This window comes from Sorex fumeus, unplaced genomic scaffold, assembly GCF_029834395.1.
Source record: "Sorex fumeus unplaced genomic scaffold, SorFum_2.1 ptg000093l, whole genome shotgun sequence".
NCBI lineage: Eukaryota > Metazoa > Chordata > Mammalia > Eulipotyphla > Soricidae > Sorex > Sorex fumeus.
The window spans coordinates 3321381-3334121 of record NW_026606150.1 but is presented as its reverse complement, the minus strand read 5'-3'; positions in this window follow the sequence as shown (position 1 = coordinate 3334121).

Here is a 12741-nt window from a genome sequence, read left to right as displayed (position 1 = left end):
CCACCTCTCATCCCCCCTGCCTCTGTGGCAGGACATTCCTTTTGTTCCCTCTCTCCTTTTGGGTGCTGTGGTTTGCAAAAGAGGCAATGAGTGGCAATCATGTTCGGTCTATAGTCTACTCTCAGCATGCTTCTCCAATCCTGGGAGGATTCTCCCAATACCCTTTATTTGGTGCTCCCTTCTCTATCTGAGCCGCCTTTTACCCTAGCATGTGTGGCTGGCCTCCAAGCCATGGAGTAAACCTCCTGGTACTTATCTCGGCGATTCTTGGGTGTTAGTCTCCTATTTTGTTACTTTATGTTCCCCAGATGAATGCAATCTTTCTATGTCTATCCCTCTCTCTCTCTTTTTTTTTTTTTTTTTTTTTTTCTTTTTGGGTCACACCCGGCGATGCTCAGGGGTTACTCCTGGCTCATGCACTCAGGAATCACTCCTGGCGGGGCTCGGGGGACCATATGGGATGCTGGGAATCGAACCTGTATCGGCCATGTTGGCTGTGTGCAAGGCAAACGCCCTACCCTCTGTGCTATCGCTCCAGCCCCCCTCTCTCTCTCTTTTTTTAAAAATTTTTTTATTAGTGAAACTCCATGTGGTACAGTTGTTGACCTTACAAATTTTTGTGCTTGGGTTTCAGTTAAACAATGATTGAGTATCCATCCCTCCACTGGTGCCCATTCCTCACCTCCAATGCTCCCAGTATCCCTCCCACCGCCAACCCCTCCATCCCACCCCACCCCTGTGGCAGGGCATTTCCTTTTGTTCTCTCTCTCCTTTTGGGTGCTGTGGTTTGCAAAAGAGGCATTGAGTGGCTATCATGTTCGGTCTATAGTTTATTTTCAGCAAGCATCTCTCATCCTGTATCCCCCTCTTTCTGACTCAGTTCACTTAGCATGATACTTTCCATGTAGTACCACTTGTATGTAAATTTCATGACTTCATCTTTTCTAACAGCTACATAGTACTCCATCGTGTAGATGTACCAAAGTTTCTTTAACCAGTCATCTGTTCTCGGACACTCACTTTCTTTCTTTCTTTCTTTCTTTCTTTCTTTCTTTCTTTCTTTCTTTCTTTCTTTTTTGGCTTCTTGGTTTATACCGCAGATGCTCAGGGGTTACTCTAGGATCTGCACTCAGGCATTACTTCTGGCAGTGATCAGGGGGTATATGGGCAGCTGGGAATCGAACTCAGGGTCAGTCAGTTACAAGGCAAATGTCCTCCCCACTGTGCTATCTCGGATATGTATTGGGCATGTTCCTGAGTGCCCTGATATCCCGGCTGCTGCGTGGTGAGTCTCGGATGACAGATGAATGATTCTCTTCATTCCATTCAGAGCTGTGGTTTTCAGGGGTTTAGCTTTTTAGGCATAGTTATTAGTACCACTAGAAATATTATCCATACTGAATAATTTCTAGTGGTTCTAATGGTCAAAGAAGTGGAAGGACAGCGGGGAGGAAGATTGACTTCCATGAGGCCAACCCAGGTTTGAGTCCCAACATCCAATATGTCCCCTTGAACCATCCCAGAGTGCAGAGTCAGGAGTTGCCCCTGAGCATTGCTGGGTGTGGCCCCTGCATGGCCCCACCATAAATTTTCCTGTACAGCGGTGTTTTGTTTGTTGGAACCTACATTTCCATTTCTTTGCGGTAAATGGGAAGAGAAGTACTGTGTGTGGGTGTGTTGGAAGTTCCATTAAATGGGCCCTGGCTGTGGTCTAAGAATCTCTATAGAAGAAGGAGAGGGCGCCCCCTACTGGAAAGAAGCACATTGTAGGGGGGCAGGGATGGGAGAGACAAGGGAGAGATGTAGGAGGCTTGGGAGGCTGGAAGGGGAAGGGAGAAGGGAAGTGTCGGGGGTCAGGGAAAAGGCGGAAGTCTAAGGGGCAGAGGAGGGAAAGCATGAAGGAGAAATTTGGGGCCGGATATTTTGAGGGAGAATGAGGAGCAGGATGTGCTTCCATCAAAAGTATAAATTCTTTAAATTTATAGGGGGGCTTCCGGATGGGTGCTCAAGAGGCCTTGAGACCCCAAACACAGTTTTTCAGACTCTCTGCCCAGATTCCTCCCAGGCCTGAGGCTGTGGGGCTGCTCGGGCTCTGCAGTGCGGGGGGTGGGGCGGTGGGGGGAGCCCGGATGGAACCTGGGTCAGTGCATGCCAAGCCTGCACCCCAAAACGGTCCCATCTCCAGAACCCAGAATATTATTATTTATTTATTTATTACATTTTTATTAGTGAGACACCATGAGGTACAGTTGTAGATTTACAAATCTTTGTGCTGGAACCCAGAATATTCTTTTTTTTTTTTTTTTAATTTTTTTTTATTTATTTATTGAATCACTGTGGGAAAGGTTACAAAGCTTTCAGGTTTATGTCTCAGTCATGCAAATATCAAACACATTTCCCTTTACCAATACTTATTTTTTTACCAATACTTATTTTTTTACCAATACTTATTTTTTACGGGCTGGAGCGATAGCACAGCGGTAGGGCGTTTGCCTTACACGCGGCCAACATGGCCGACCCGAGTTCAATTCCTCCGCCCCTCTCGGAGAGCCCGGCAAGCTACCGAGAGTATTCGATATGCCAGACACAGTAACAACAAAGTCTCCAATGGAGACGTTACTGGGCCCGCTCGAGCAAATCGACGATCAACAGGAGGGCCTTTACCTTTACCTTTACCTTATTTTTTACCATGAAGAACCCCAATAAAACCCCACCCCCCACCCCTCCCCGTCCCTGTGAGGCAGATGAATTCTAGTTAACACTCTATCTGCTTTGATTAGATTCATTGTTTCAATAAAAGATTCACCACTATTATTTAGAGTTTACCTCCCCCCCCCAAATCAGACATGCTGAAAAAGCATTGTGAAGTGATTTGCTTTCTACGGCTGGAACGCAGAATATTCTTAAGGTGTTCCAAAATGGAACCCAGGCTGCCCCGTGAGGGGTGCGGGCTCTACTGCTGAGCCCCGTGTCCCTCGTGCCTCAGTCAGTGCCCAGGTTCCTCTCCTGCCTGCAGCCTCCTCTGCTGGCCGGGTGAGAATCCAGCAGGAGCCGATGCTGCCCTTGGGGTGGGAGCCGGGCCTGACAGTGTGGAGTTGCCCTTTGGAAGAGAATCAATGGTGAAGGACAGCGGAAACCCCCCTCCCACACAGACAACCCCTAGAGCAGCTGAGCCAGACAATGGCACCAGCCCAGCTGCTCTCCTGGGGCGTCTTTAGAAAGATCGGGGACCTTGACCCTGGGGAGTGTGGACATCTCCTGCCCTGGACCTTGAGCCTGGGCCTGCTGAGACTCCCCAGCTGGGGCTCAGGGTGGTGCAGGGTTGGTGACTGGCTACAAGCTAGTTGAATGGTGGAGTAGGAGCAGGAGCCAGCGTCAGTCACCTTGGACAATGTCACCCACCTTAATGTGACAGTTCCAGCAACATCTGCGTCAGGGCATTTGAACTTATGGCCTCTGCTTCCGTAATCAGGAGTGAGCGGGGGCCTTCGTCAGGGAGGAGGGCATGGTCGTGTCAGAGACCTGAGTTCCTCCCAGCTTCTCTCTGTCCCTTAAGAAAGAAGTGAGGGGAAGAGAGTCCCTTCATCACAGGCCCAGGCCCAGTGGGCCCCACTGTGGGTCAGAGTCGGGGATGTCAGCTCTTCTGGGCTCATCCCCTCCGTGGGGACAGGGGCCATTAGGGTGACTAACTTGCGTGTTAATGGAGTTTTCAGCATTGTGTAGGGTTGACTACCAAGACTTCTCTTGTGGCCCCACTGGCTCTGAGAATTTGGGAGTGAATTCGGCCGGGTCTCCAACTGGGCATTACATGGTAGCTCAGGTGAAGAAGGAGCTGCTGACCAAGGCGGCCTTTGGGTGCTGGTATAAGGTCAATAACAAATACGATGAAAGCTTCAGGCCACGACCTGCTGCGGAGATCGTCCGAAGGGCCTTGGCGCGGGAAGGGGAAGTGACGCAATACAACGTCATCCATCGGAACTTCGAGCACTTCGCCACAGAGGTGCGCTACGGAGTTCGCCTCTGTGACCAGGTGTGTCCCCGTCCCCAGCAGTGTCCCCACTGACTGTGCTGGCCAGGGCATGATCGGGCATTACTGGACAAACAGAGAGCCAGTGTGCTCCCTCCGAAGTCACAGTCAGGGTGGGAGGTGAAGCAACACCAACTCGGGCTCTGTAGACGAAATTGAGCTGAACCCATGACTGGTGAGAAGCAGGTTCTATCACCCATTTCAAGATAAAGAAATCGAGGCCTACGGTGGTCAGGTATCTGTTCACTCAGTGTACTGGCTGCATGGTAGGTGGGATGTGACCCCATGGCACCAGCCACACAGGCCTGATCACCCTGAAAGGATCAGGGAGAGGCTGACCGGCTGTGGAGGTGAATTTTGTTCTTGGGATGAGTCTGACCCATGAGAGGGATCCTAGAGCCCAGGAATCATGGACTGTGAGGATTAGGCACAGGAGGGCCTGGGCTGTGGGTGAAGAGGCAGAGCACATGCCTGGCATGCGGGAGATCCTGTGTTCCACCTGGGCACCTCAGGGGCAGGCAGAGCAATAGTAGGTGTGGACTGGACAGAAAACAGAAGTAGAGGAGTTTGAGGGAGCATGACCACGGCAGAGGAGGCGGTTTGGGCCACAGGCACTGCCCACAGCCCCACGTACAGGTTCAGTGTCTGCCAGTTAGTGTCTCCTCCACCAGGCACTATTGTCCCCCAGGGTCAGATCAGCCTCCCTGTCTCTTCGGGAAAAGCTGACAGTTTTCCATCTGAATAAATGTGTCAAATCACTGACAAGGTCTGACATCCAGTGGCCATCTCCAGGGGCAGAGAGGCTGAGGGCGCACCCTGGAGGCCAGTCCTATCTGCTCAGAGGTAGCTCCCCTTGGTCCTCCCTTGCTGGTCTTTTGATGCTTACGAAAGACTCCGGACTAGCGACCCCTTCCCTGGTGAGCACAGCGTTCTAGTGTAAGGAGGAAAAGACCCTGGGAAAGGGTTTGGAGGTGAGGGGAATCCACACCTTTGGGAATGAGGAGCCGAAGATGGTGCCCAGAGAGTCTCTGAGATTGTTTCGGCCATCTGGGTGCCCAGGCAACAGCAAAGTGCTGTCCCTTTGCTGGGTGCTGTCTCTGGGCAGCTTGGTGAACTGTGGTGCTGACACTCTCTCTGAACATGTCTGGAGGAACTGCTATGAGCGCAGGCATGCACACACAGACATGTACAAGACACACAGAAACACAGACACACAAAGGGCATCAACACTTTAGTTGTGGTCCTGGATCACACCCGGCCTCACCCTTGCAAGGCAGCAGCCTTCATCCCTGAGCGATTTCCTCTTCCCACTGGAGTGTGGTTGGATTCTTTTCTCTCCTGATTCAAACGCCCAACGCCACGGACATTCCCTTTACCTTTGCAATATTCTCTCCGTTTCCTGTTTAGATGTTATTTCTCTGTCCCTGATGCCCCGAGTGCAACCCTCGAATCAGGCTTCACAGGGCCCTTCACTGAGCGATCCAGGGGGCATAAAAATTTATAAAGAGGGTCGCTGGGCAGCCGGGACAAGCAGCTTCTGTATAGCCTGTGTCCCACTGTTGAGGGCGGGTTCAAGGAGCCCATTTCTACTGAGAGGGCAGGGGGCACCCTCAGGTGACAGCTGCTCTGCTGAGTGTGCCCACCTCAGGGAACATACTTTGTCCCTCCTGCACCATGGCGGGTCCACACTCCGCCAGGATCTGTTTCCTACTGCAGAACCCTCTTCCGGTGACAACCGGGGTATAACTGCAGTGAAAACTTCGCCTCTGGAGGAACAAACAGTGCCGGCCCTCATTTGCAGATGAGCCTGAGCGCCTGCTGGGGCTACAGGGACTGTGCACCCGGATAGGATTGTTTCCGGTGCTTCAGCATCCCCCGAAGCTCCCAGGCTCCTGATTGGCCAGCCCCGACCAAGACTTCCGGGCACTCCCCCCTCCCCACAGCGCCCCCTGTCGGCTTCCTCCGCCTGTACCAGCTCCAGGCCCACGTGTCCATCACGAGTGTCCACAGCGGACACCCACAGCTCCTTTCCCTCTGCTGCTCCCTGCCGGGCAGCTCCTCCTCTTGAGGGTTCTGCCCCCTCTGGAGCCCCTCCAGGACTCTCTGCACCCCCGGGGTTCTGCTGAAGAGGACACGAGCCAGCTGGTCCCTCCTGGTGACCTCTGGGGGTATGTGTGTGATGTCCAGAGCCTCACGCCAGTGACCCTCTTCTTCCTGCTGCAGGTGGACTACCCCTTTCACACTATGGTAGATAGGCTTGGTGGGGGAATCAACGATGTTCTGTGGCGTACTATGCGGGAACCGGAAAGAGGTAAGAACTTCCAACCCTGACACCCAGCCTAGCCAAGGCGGTTGGGTCTGGTCTCTTGGTCTCCCTGTTGGAGCCTTGGAGCTCATTTCAGGTAGTGCAGGTGGGGACCCTGCACCCATCTGGGTGAACCCCAAAGTTCCTAGCAAGCTCCAGGTCACAGGGATAGGGGCGCTCTGGGGGGAAGGGCTGGAGCTGGGCTAAGGGGGCAGCTCAGGTTGGACTCGTGTCCCTGTGACAAGGCGACCCACTCTCAGGGGACTCTCAGCCAACTCAAGCTAGGCGTACTGTCCGAAGAAACGTCCCCACGGACCAATGCGCAGGCCGCACTCTCTCTCCCTGGTTCCGGCACACAGAGCTTTAATAAAGGGCTGGACTCCGGGAGCTTGCATCTGTGTCTGGCTTTCTCCTGCAGGACACGGGTCCTTCCACAGGTGCACGGGTGTTGCATGGATATTCTTTCGGTTGGAGGCGCAGAGACAGGTCACACGAGAGGAATGTAGAGAGCACAGAGGGCAAAGGCTCGGTCTGGCTCGAGGTGAAGAGCGACTTCCAGAGGCCTCCTTTCATTCTATTTTTTATCAGTTACACCCTAATGACTTCATCACAGTGAAAGACTCACTAGCTGAGAGTACAGAAAGTTATAGGATAGGAACATCAGGGTATATAATGTCTTGTCAAAGCTCTGCTGTCAAAGCTAGGTTGTCATGACTAAAACGTCAGGGGAAGATATGGAGCTGGACACGTAGGCTCTAAGGATCATGTGCCCTGCATTCTTGTGGTTGTTTTCACATAGGGCAAAGAGAAGGCTCATACTGATACTTGAAGGTCAAACCAGATTAAGATTTGTAAGAGAGGGGAAACTGCTGCCTTCTACTCACAAGATAAGGTATGACGAGGTGGGTGTATGAGAGCATGCTTTATTTCTCCATGTCATCAGACTCACAAGTTTTTAGCTTTCCCACTTAATGTGAAAGTGGGGCCTCCATTCTGCTTCCTGCTTGCAGGGCAGAGGCCAGAGATTGGTCCTAATGTCCTGACTTAGCACCAATACACGGGACAGGCCCATCCCGATGGGCAGGAACAGGACCCAGGGCCCATGGCCAGCGCTGTGTGTCTGTGCAACCGTGACCTGGTGCGGCCCCAGTGGCGCTGCTCCTGTTGCCCCTGCAGGATTCGCCTGTTTTCTCGGCTCTCCCGTCTCTCCTCTGTGGTTCCTCCTGCTCTCGCCCGGGCTCCTGCTTCTCCCAACAGGGTCCTGCACAGGCTTCCTGGGGCTTCTATCCCGCTGTCACCCCGCCCCAACCCACTCGCCCACAGCCTGCCGCCCGGTCCCCTGAGAACGTGTTGCTGAGCGCCTCACACTGAGCCCGCTGATTGGCTGCTGGTGGGTCAGGTGACCCTCCGCTGGGCTCCAAGGGCAGTGCAGAGAGCCCTGGGCTTCACCCCTAGTGTCAGTGATGTTACCGTGAGGGGTGTGTGTCCTGCAAGCCCTGTGGGGGGGGGGGCACTGGCACGGGGAAACTAGTTAGGGGCGAAGGCAGCGCCAGTCTGGGCCTCTAGAGAGGTTCATGGTTGCAGTTCACAGTGGCGCATGTGTCTCCGTAAAGATAGGTGTCACCAGGTCCAACGTGTTTGCGACCTTAAACTCATCATCATCATCATCATTATTATTATTTTGAATTCCTTGGTCTCAACTACATGACTGTTCAGAGAGTTTCAGGAGCAGTGCCAGGACTGAATGGCATGTGTTCTCTCTGCCCACAGATTATTGTTCTCATGCCCCCGCCCCACCCCCCCCATTCTGTACATCTCAGAAGGTCAGTATCTGTGAGGGACCCACTGTGGGTGCAGACCCGGTTCCGGGACCAGAGCGTATGGGCTGGGGTGCAGCAGAGCTGAGCAGGCTCCTGCCCTCTGAGTCCTTTCTTGGACATGTCCATGGTGACTGTGGTGCATGACCGTGGACATGAGGGTGGGGGGTGCGGGATCAAGAGAGCCCCTAGTTGCTACACAGTGCTGCCTGGTCACCCCACCCATGATCATGACAGCTCACCCAACAGTAGGACACTGAGCCCCACAGCCACCCACAGGCTGGCCATCCACTTTCTCACCGAGCTCAAAGCCCCAACTCAAGACAGGGGTGGCTTGTTTGAGGTGTTACAGGCCTTCCTGTTTTGCTGAAACATATGAACCTCTGTCATATCCCCAAAGGGTTTCATGACTGGCTTTGGGACACAAGGTGCCAGAGGTTCATTGTCAATGATGTCAAGTCTTCCTTGGGAGATCGTGAGGAAGAAAGACCAGGAGAACCCCTACAGCCCACCTCTTTCCCTTCATGAGGTGATGCAGAGCCCAGGCCTCCTTTGTCCCATTTCCAGAGCACATATAAGCCTTCTGCTTGGTTAAGTGTCCCCCTCCCCCAAACTATAAGTGGCCTTTGGTCTTGCATCGTATAAACTCACTAAAAACCACGACTGAGAGACCCACAAATGAATTTCAGAAGAGATCAACAAGCTACAGAGATGCCTCCATACCCCCACCAGGCTAAGTTGGGACAGCCTAGGGGGGGCGGGTGAGTCCCTGACCCGCTGATCAGAGGTCTAGCAGCTGAAAACCTCCAGAGGTCAATCACCACCATGCTCATAGCGAATACCCACAGGCTTAGACAAGCCTGATTTTGAGTGAATCTGCTGGAAAACTCCAGTATGCGGATTTTGTGATTGAAATGCACAGGCTCTCACGGGGTCAGGGATGGCCACCTCCCTCCATCTCCCTCTGCCTCCAGAAGCTTGGCAGTCACACCCACGAACTGCCTCTGGGGCCAAATAAGCTCATTAAGTCACATGACCCAGAGACTCACAAACCTCAGAAGAGATCTACAACCCAGGGGATGTCTCTGGACCCCAAAATCACTATCCAATTGAAAATTTAAATCCAGCTGCATCATCTTATTTAACAGTTTAGAATTACTGGAGAAAATGTGACCGTATGACATTCATATTCCACAACAGTGATACACTAGGGGTAGCACACCACATTAGCACACAAGGCTCAACCTGTTATAGCATGCTGTTAAATCTCTTATACAAGGGCTTAATCGCTCCCAGGTCAGATACAACAATCCCAACACACTGTCTCCTAAAGAAGCTGCTTGAGGTCATGTTTAGCAGATTATCCATAGAAGCCATACAAAATAAGTTATTTAAGGCCTGCTACTGGGGTAGACTTGGGGAGTGGCTGGGAAAATTTGATAGAATGGTGGTGGAAAGGTGTAATGGTGGTGAGATTGATGATGGAATATTGAATGTAATAAATTATTGTGAACAATTATAGAATAATTAAAAGAGGTCTTTGTTATCAAATCTTGCCACTTGATCATTCCTCTTCTTGACCAATCTTGCCTCCACACTATTGCCTCCTGAGCATTACTGAAAAGCTGCCACCACAGCTCAGAGCTGGTCCCACGCTCCTCTCCCACCATTGACCCATCAAAGCTCCATTTTCCGTGTCCTACCTGAGAGCCGACAGTCAACACAGCAGTCAATGGTGTGGACCCCAAACCACACAAGGTGGAGTTAAATGTGTTTGCTGAAGGGTTTATCCAGGTCTTGGAAAGAGCGTAGAACTGAGCCCAGATATCCCGTCCCCAGACATGGAGGCCGAGAGAGACAGACTGGGCGAGCAGCCTCTCACCCAAACTTGCAGAGGGTGGGGATGAGCCTGGCAGCCCCCCAGGGCACCCGCCGTGAGGGGCTGGAACTGGCCTCCCCAGAGCAGTGGGGCAACTGTTGGAGCTCTCTGTGCCTGTCACCTGCAAGGGGCTGACTGAGCACCACCCCCTGCACCCACATCCTGGGCCACACAGAAGCTGGGCCCTAGGACAGTCCATAGTGCACCCGAGAGCCCTCTCCTCCTTCTGTGTCCCTGTGTCCTGACTCCAGCAGCCTTTAGAACATCCTCTGGACTGGTGGATGAAGACAGCGATCCCTGAGCTGTGTGAGGAGGGGGGAGGGGGACAGGGCCAATGTCCCTGTGTCCAGACAGCTGTCCACAGCTCCAAAGTGGCACAGATGCACCTGAGGTAAGTGACAGGATGACATTCAAGGATGAACTCACGGTCAGAGAGCTCAGCAAAATGTGGAAATGCTTTGTTGGGTCCCTCCAGGAGTACTTTGAGAGAACCCCTGAGACCAGAGTCAGGAATAACCCCTCCGCCACCTCCAGTCTCTGCCTTTCTTCTTCCTCCCCCAGCCCCAATGACCACAAGTCTCTGAAATAAGATGCCTGGGTGGGGGTCTTCTCAGGTTGCTGACACTGAATAAACTTGTCCATTGGCAGCACTGTCCTGTGGTATAGGCATGCCAGTGGCAAGGGATAGGAACATGTCCTATGGGAATAGGGAATAGGGAACGTGTCCCCGAGGCTGGGTCCCACTGCCATCGGCTCTGACCTGTGAGGTTTGTCCTGCTCAGGGCGGGCCATTTGGGGGCTGAGTATGGGGCTCCTTGCAGCATCTCCCTCCCTGCTCAGACTCTCCCCTCCCTCCTTCCCTCCTGCCTGGCCCTTCTCCCCCTCCTCTCCTCTCCCTTCACTCTGGATAGAGGGGTGGGGGTTGGACCTTTCTTGCTCTGGGCTCAGGGGTCCCTCCTAGTGGTGCTCAGGGGACCATAGACAGTGCCTGGGTGGAACTGGGTTGGCCACAACCGAATCAAGTGCTTCCCCCCTGGACAGTGTCCAGTCCCCAGACGGGATGACTCTGGTCTCCGCGCTGTCGTCGACCACCACCACATCTTCCACTCAGGCTCTGCTGTCCGCTGTCTCCTCTCTCTGGCTCATTTCAGGGTCCAGGTCTCCGTAGTGCGGGGCCTGCTTTGCTCGAAGAAGGAAATGGCGGCTTTGACAGGAACTGCTTGATGTGGAATTTAAAATGTTAACATGCCTCCGAGGGTCAAAGAGAAAGTGAAACTTTTGTGAAAGTGAAACAGAGTGAGCTGTACTTAGACACCTGACCCAGGGAAGCAGGTAACTCCGAGACGGGACAGCGGCCTCGGTAAGTGTCCAGGAAACTGTGCCGTTAGACTGGCGGTTTTGGGCAGGAGGGAGTGTCCGGGTGAGGTGTAGCTGTGTGCAGGGTCAATAGTGGGTTGGCCGTGGCTCCAGCGAATTCTCAAGGCCTCAGAGAAGCTCTGGGTGTGGCCTTAGGGCCTCTGACACCATCGTCCCTGCAAACACAGGGTCTGTGTGGCACCATGTCCTGGGTCAGGGGCACTGCCTGAGACCCCACAGGCACCAGGTACCTGACCCCCATCGGGCAGTTCAGTGAGTGGGGACTGTGGGAAAGTTCCTAGAAGTGATGGCACCAGTGCTGCTTGGCCTGGGGGGTGGGCAGGATGGCGGCTCAGGGAGGACCCCCCGTCCCCCTCCTCTGTCCCTGCTCTGTGTCAGTGGGACACACTGAGAGGGACCCAGAAAGATGATCCAAGGGGTAGAGTCAGGAGAGTGGCCCTGCCCCCACACCAAACTGGGCCTCCCTCTTTGCTTCCTGCACCCTGGGGTGCCCCCTCAGCTGCTCTGCTCCTGCCTCAGGAGCAGGTTCCCCCTGACCTGGTTTCCAGGGTATAATCCTGAGGAAATACCTGAACTCCTAACAGAGCTGTTTGGGGTCAGCATTTTGGCATTCCCTGGAGGGGGTGAAGGAACTTCAAAGGGCGCTAGGATCCGCTCACTGTGATCTCCTGGATGGATTCCATCTCTTAGCAGTTCTGTGTTTTCCCTTTGGGTTTTTCTTTTTCTTGTCACTGTCCTTTGTGTTTCTTGTACCCCTTTTTGTGTTTCCTGTTGCTTCCCCTCACTGCCTGGTCTGAAATCATTTCAGACATTTCCAATAAAAGGCCTGATGCTGGGACCTCCTGGATCTCCCTGAGTTTGGATGCTGGTCACCTAGGGGGGATGGCTCTTGTCACAGTGGCAGGGCGGGTCTTTCCTCGTTGAAGAGAGATCGCATGAGGGCAAAGGCAGGACAGGGCAGTTGCTCTCAGGAACATGACTAGGAGGAACAAGCGATTATCTGTAGGACTCAGCCCTTTCCCTAATGATCACTGGTTTGAAGCTCTGCGCCTGGAGAGTTTGGGACCAAGTTTGGGTTTCCACTGGGTCTGGGTGTTTGTTTCTGGGGTGTGGGTAGAGGGGATGAGTGGCCTGGGCTCTCCTGACTTCCAGACAGCAGGCAGCTCTCTTCCTGTGTGGGTGCAGGTACACAGGCGCCAGAGACCCCTCTTGTCCCCACAGAGCTGTCACTCCTTCACACCTTCACCCTCGACTCAGCGTTCCCCAGGGCTAAGAAACGTCCCCATGGCCTGTGGGCTTAGGGGCAACAGGCGCCCTTCTCTGAAGGAAAGAACCA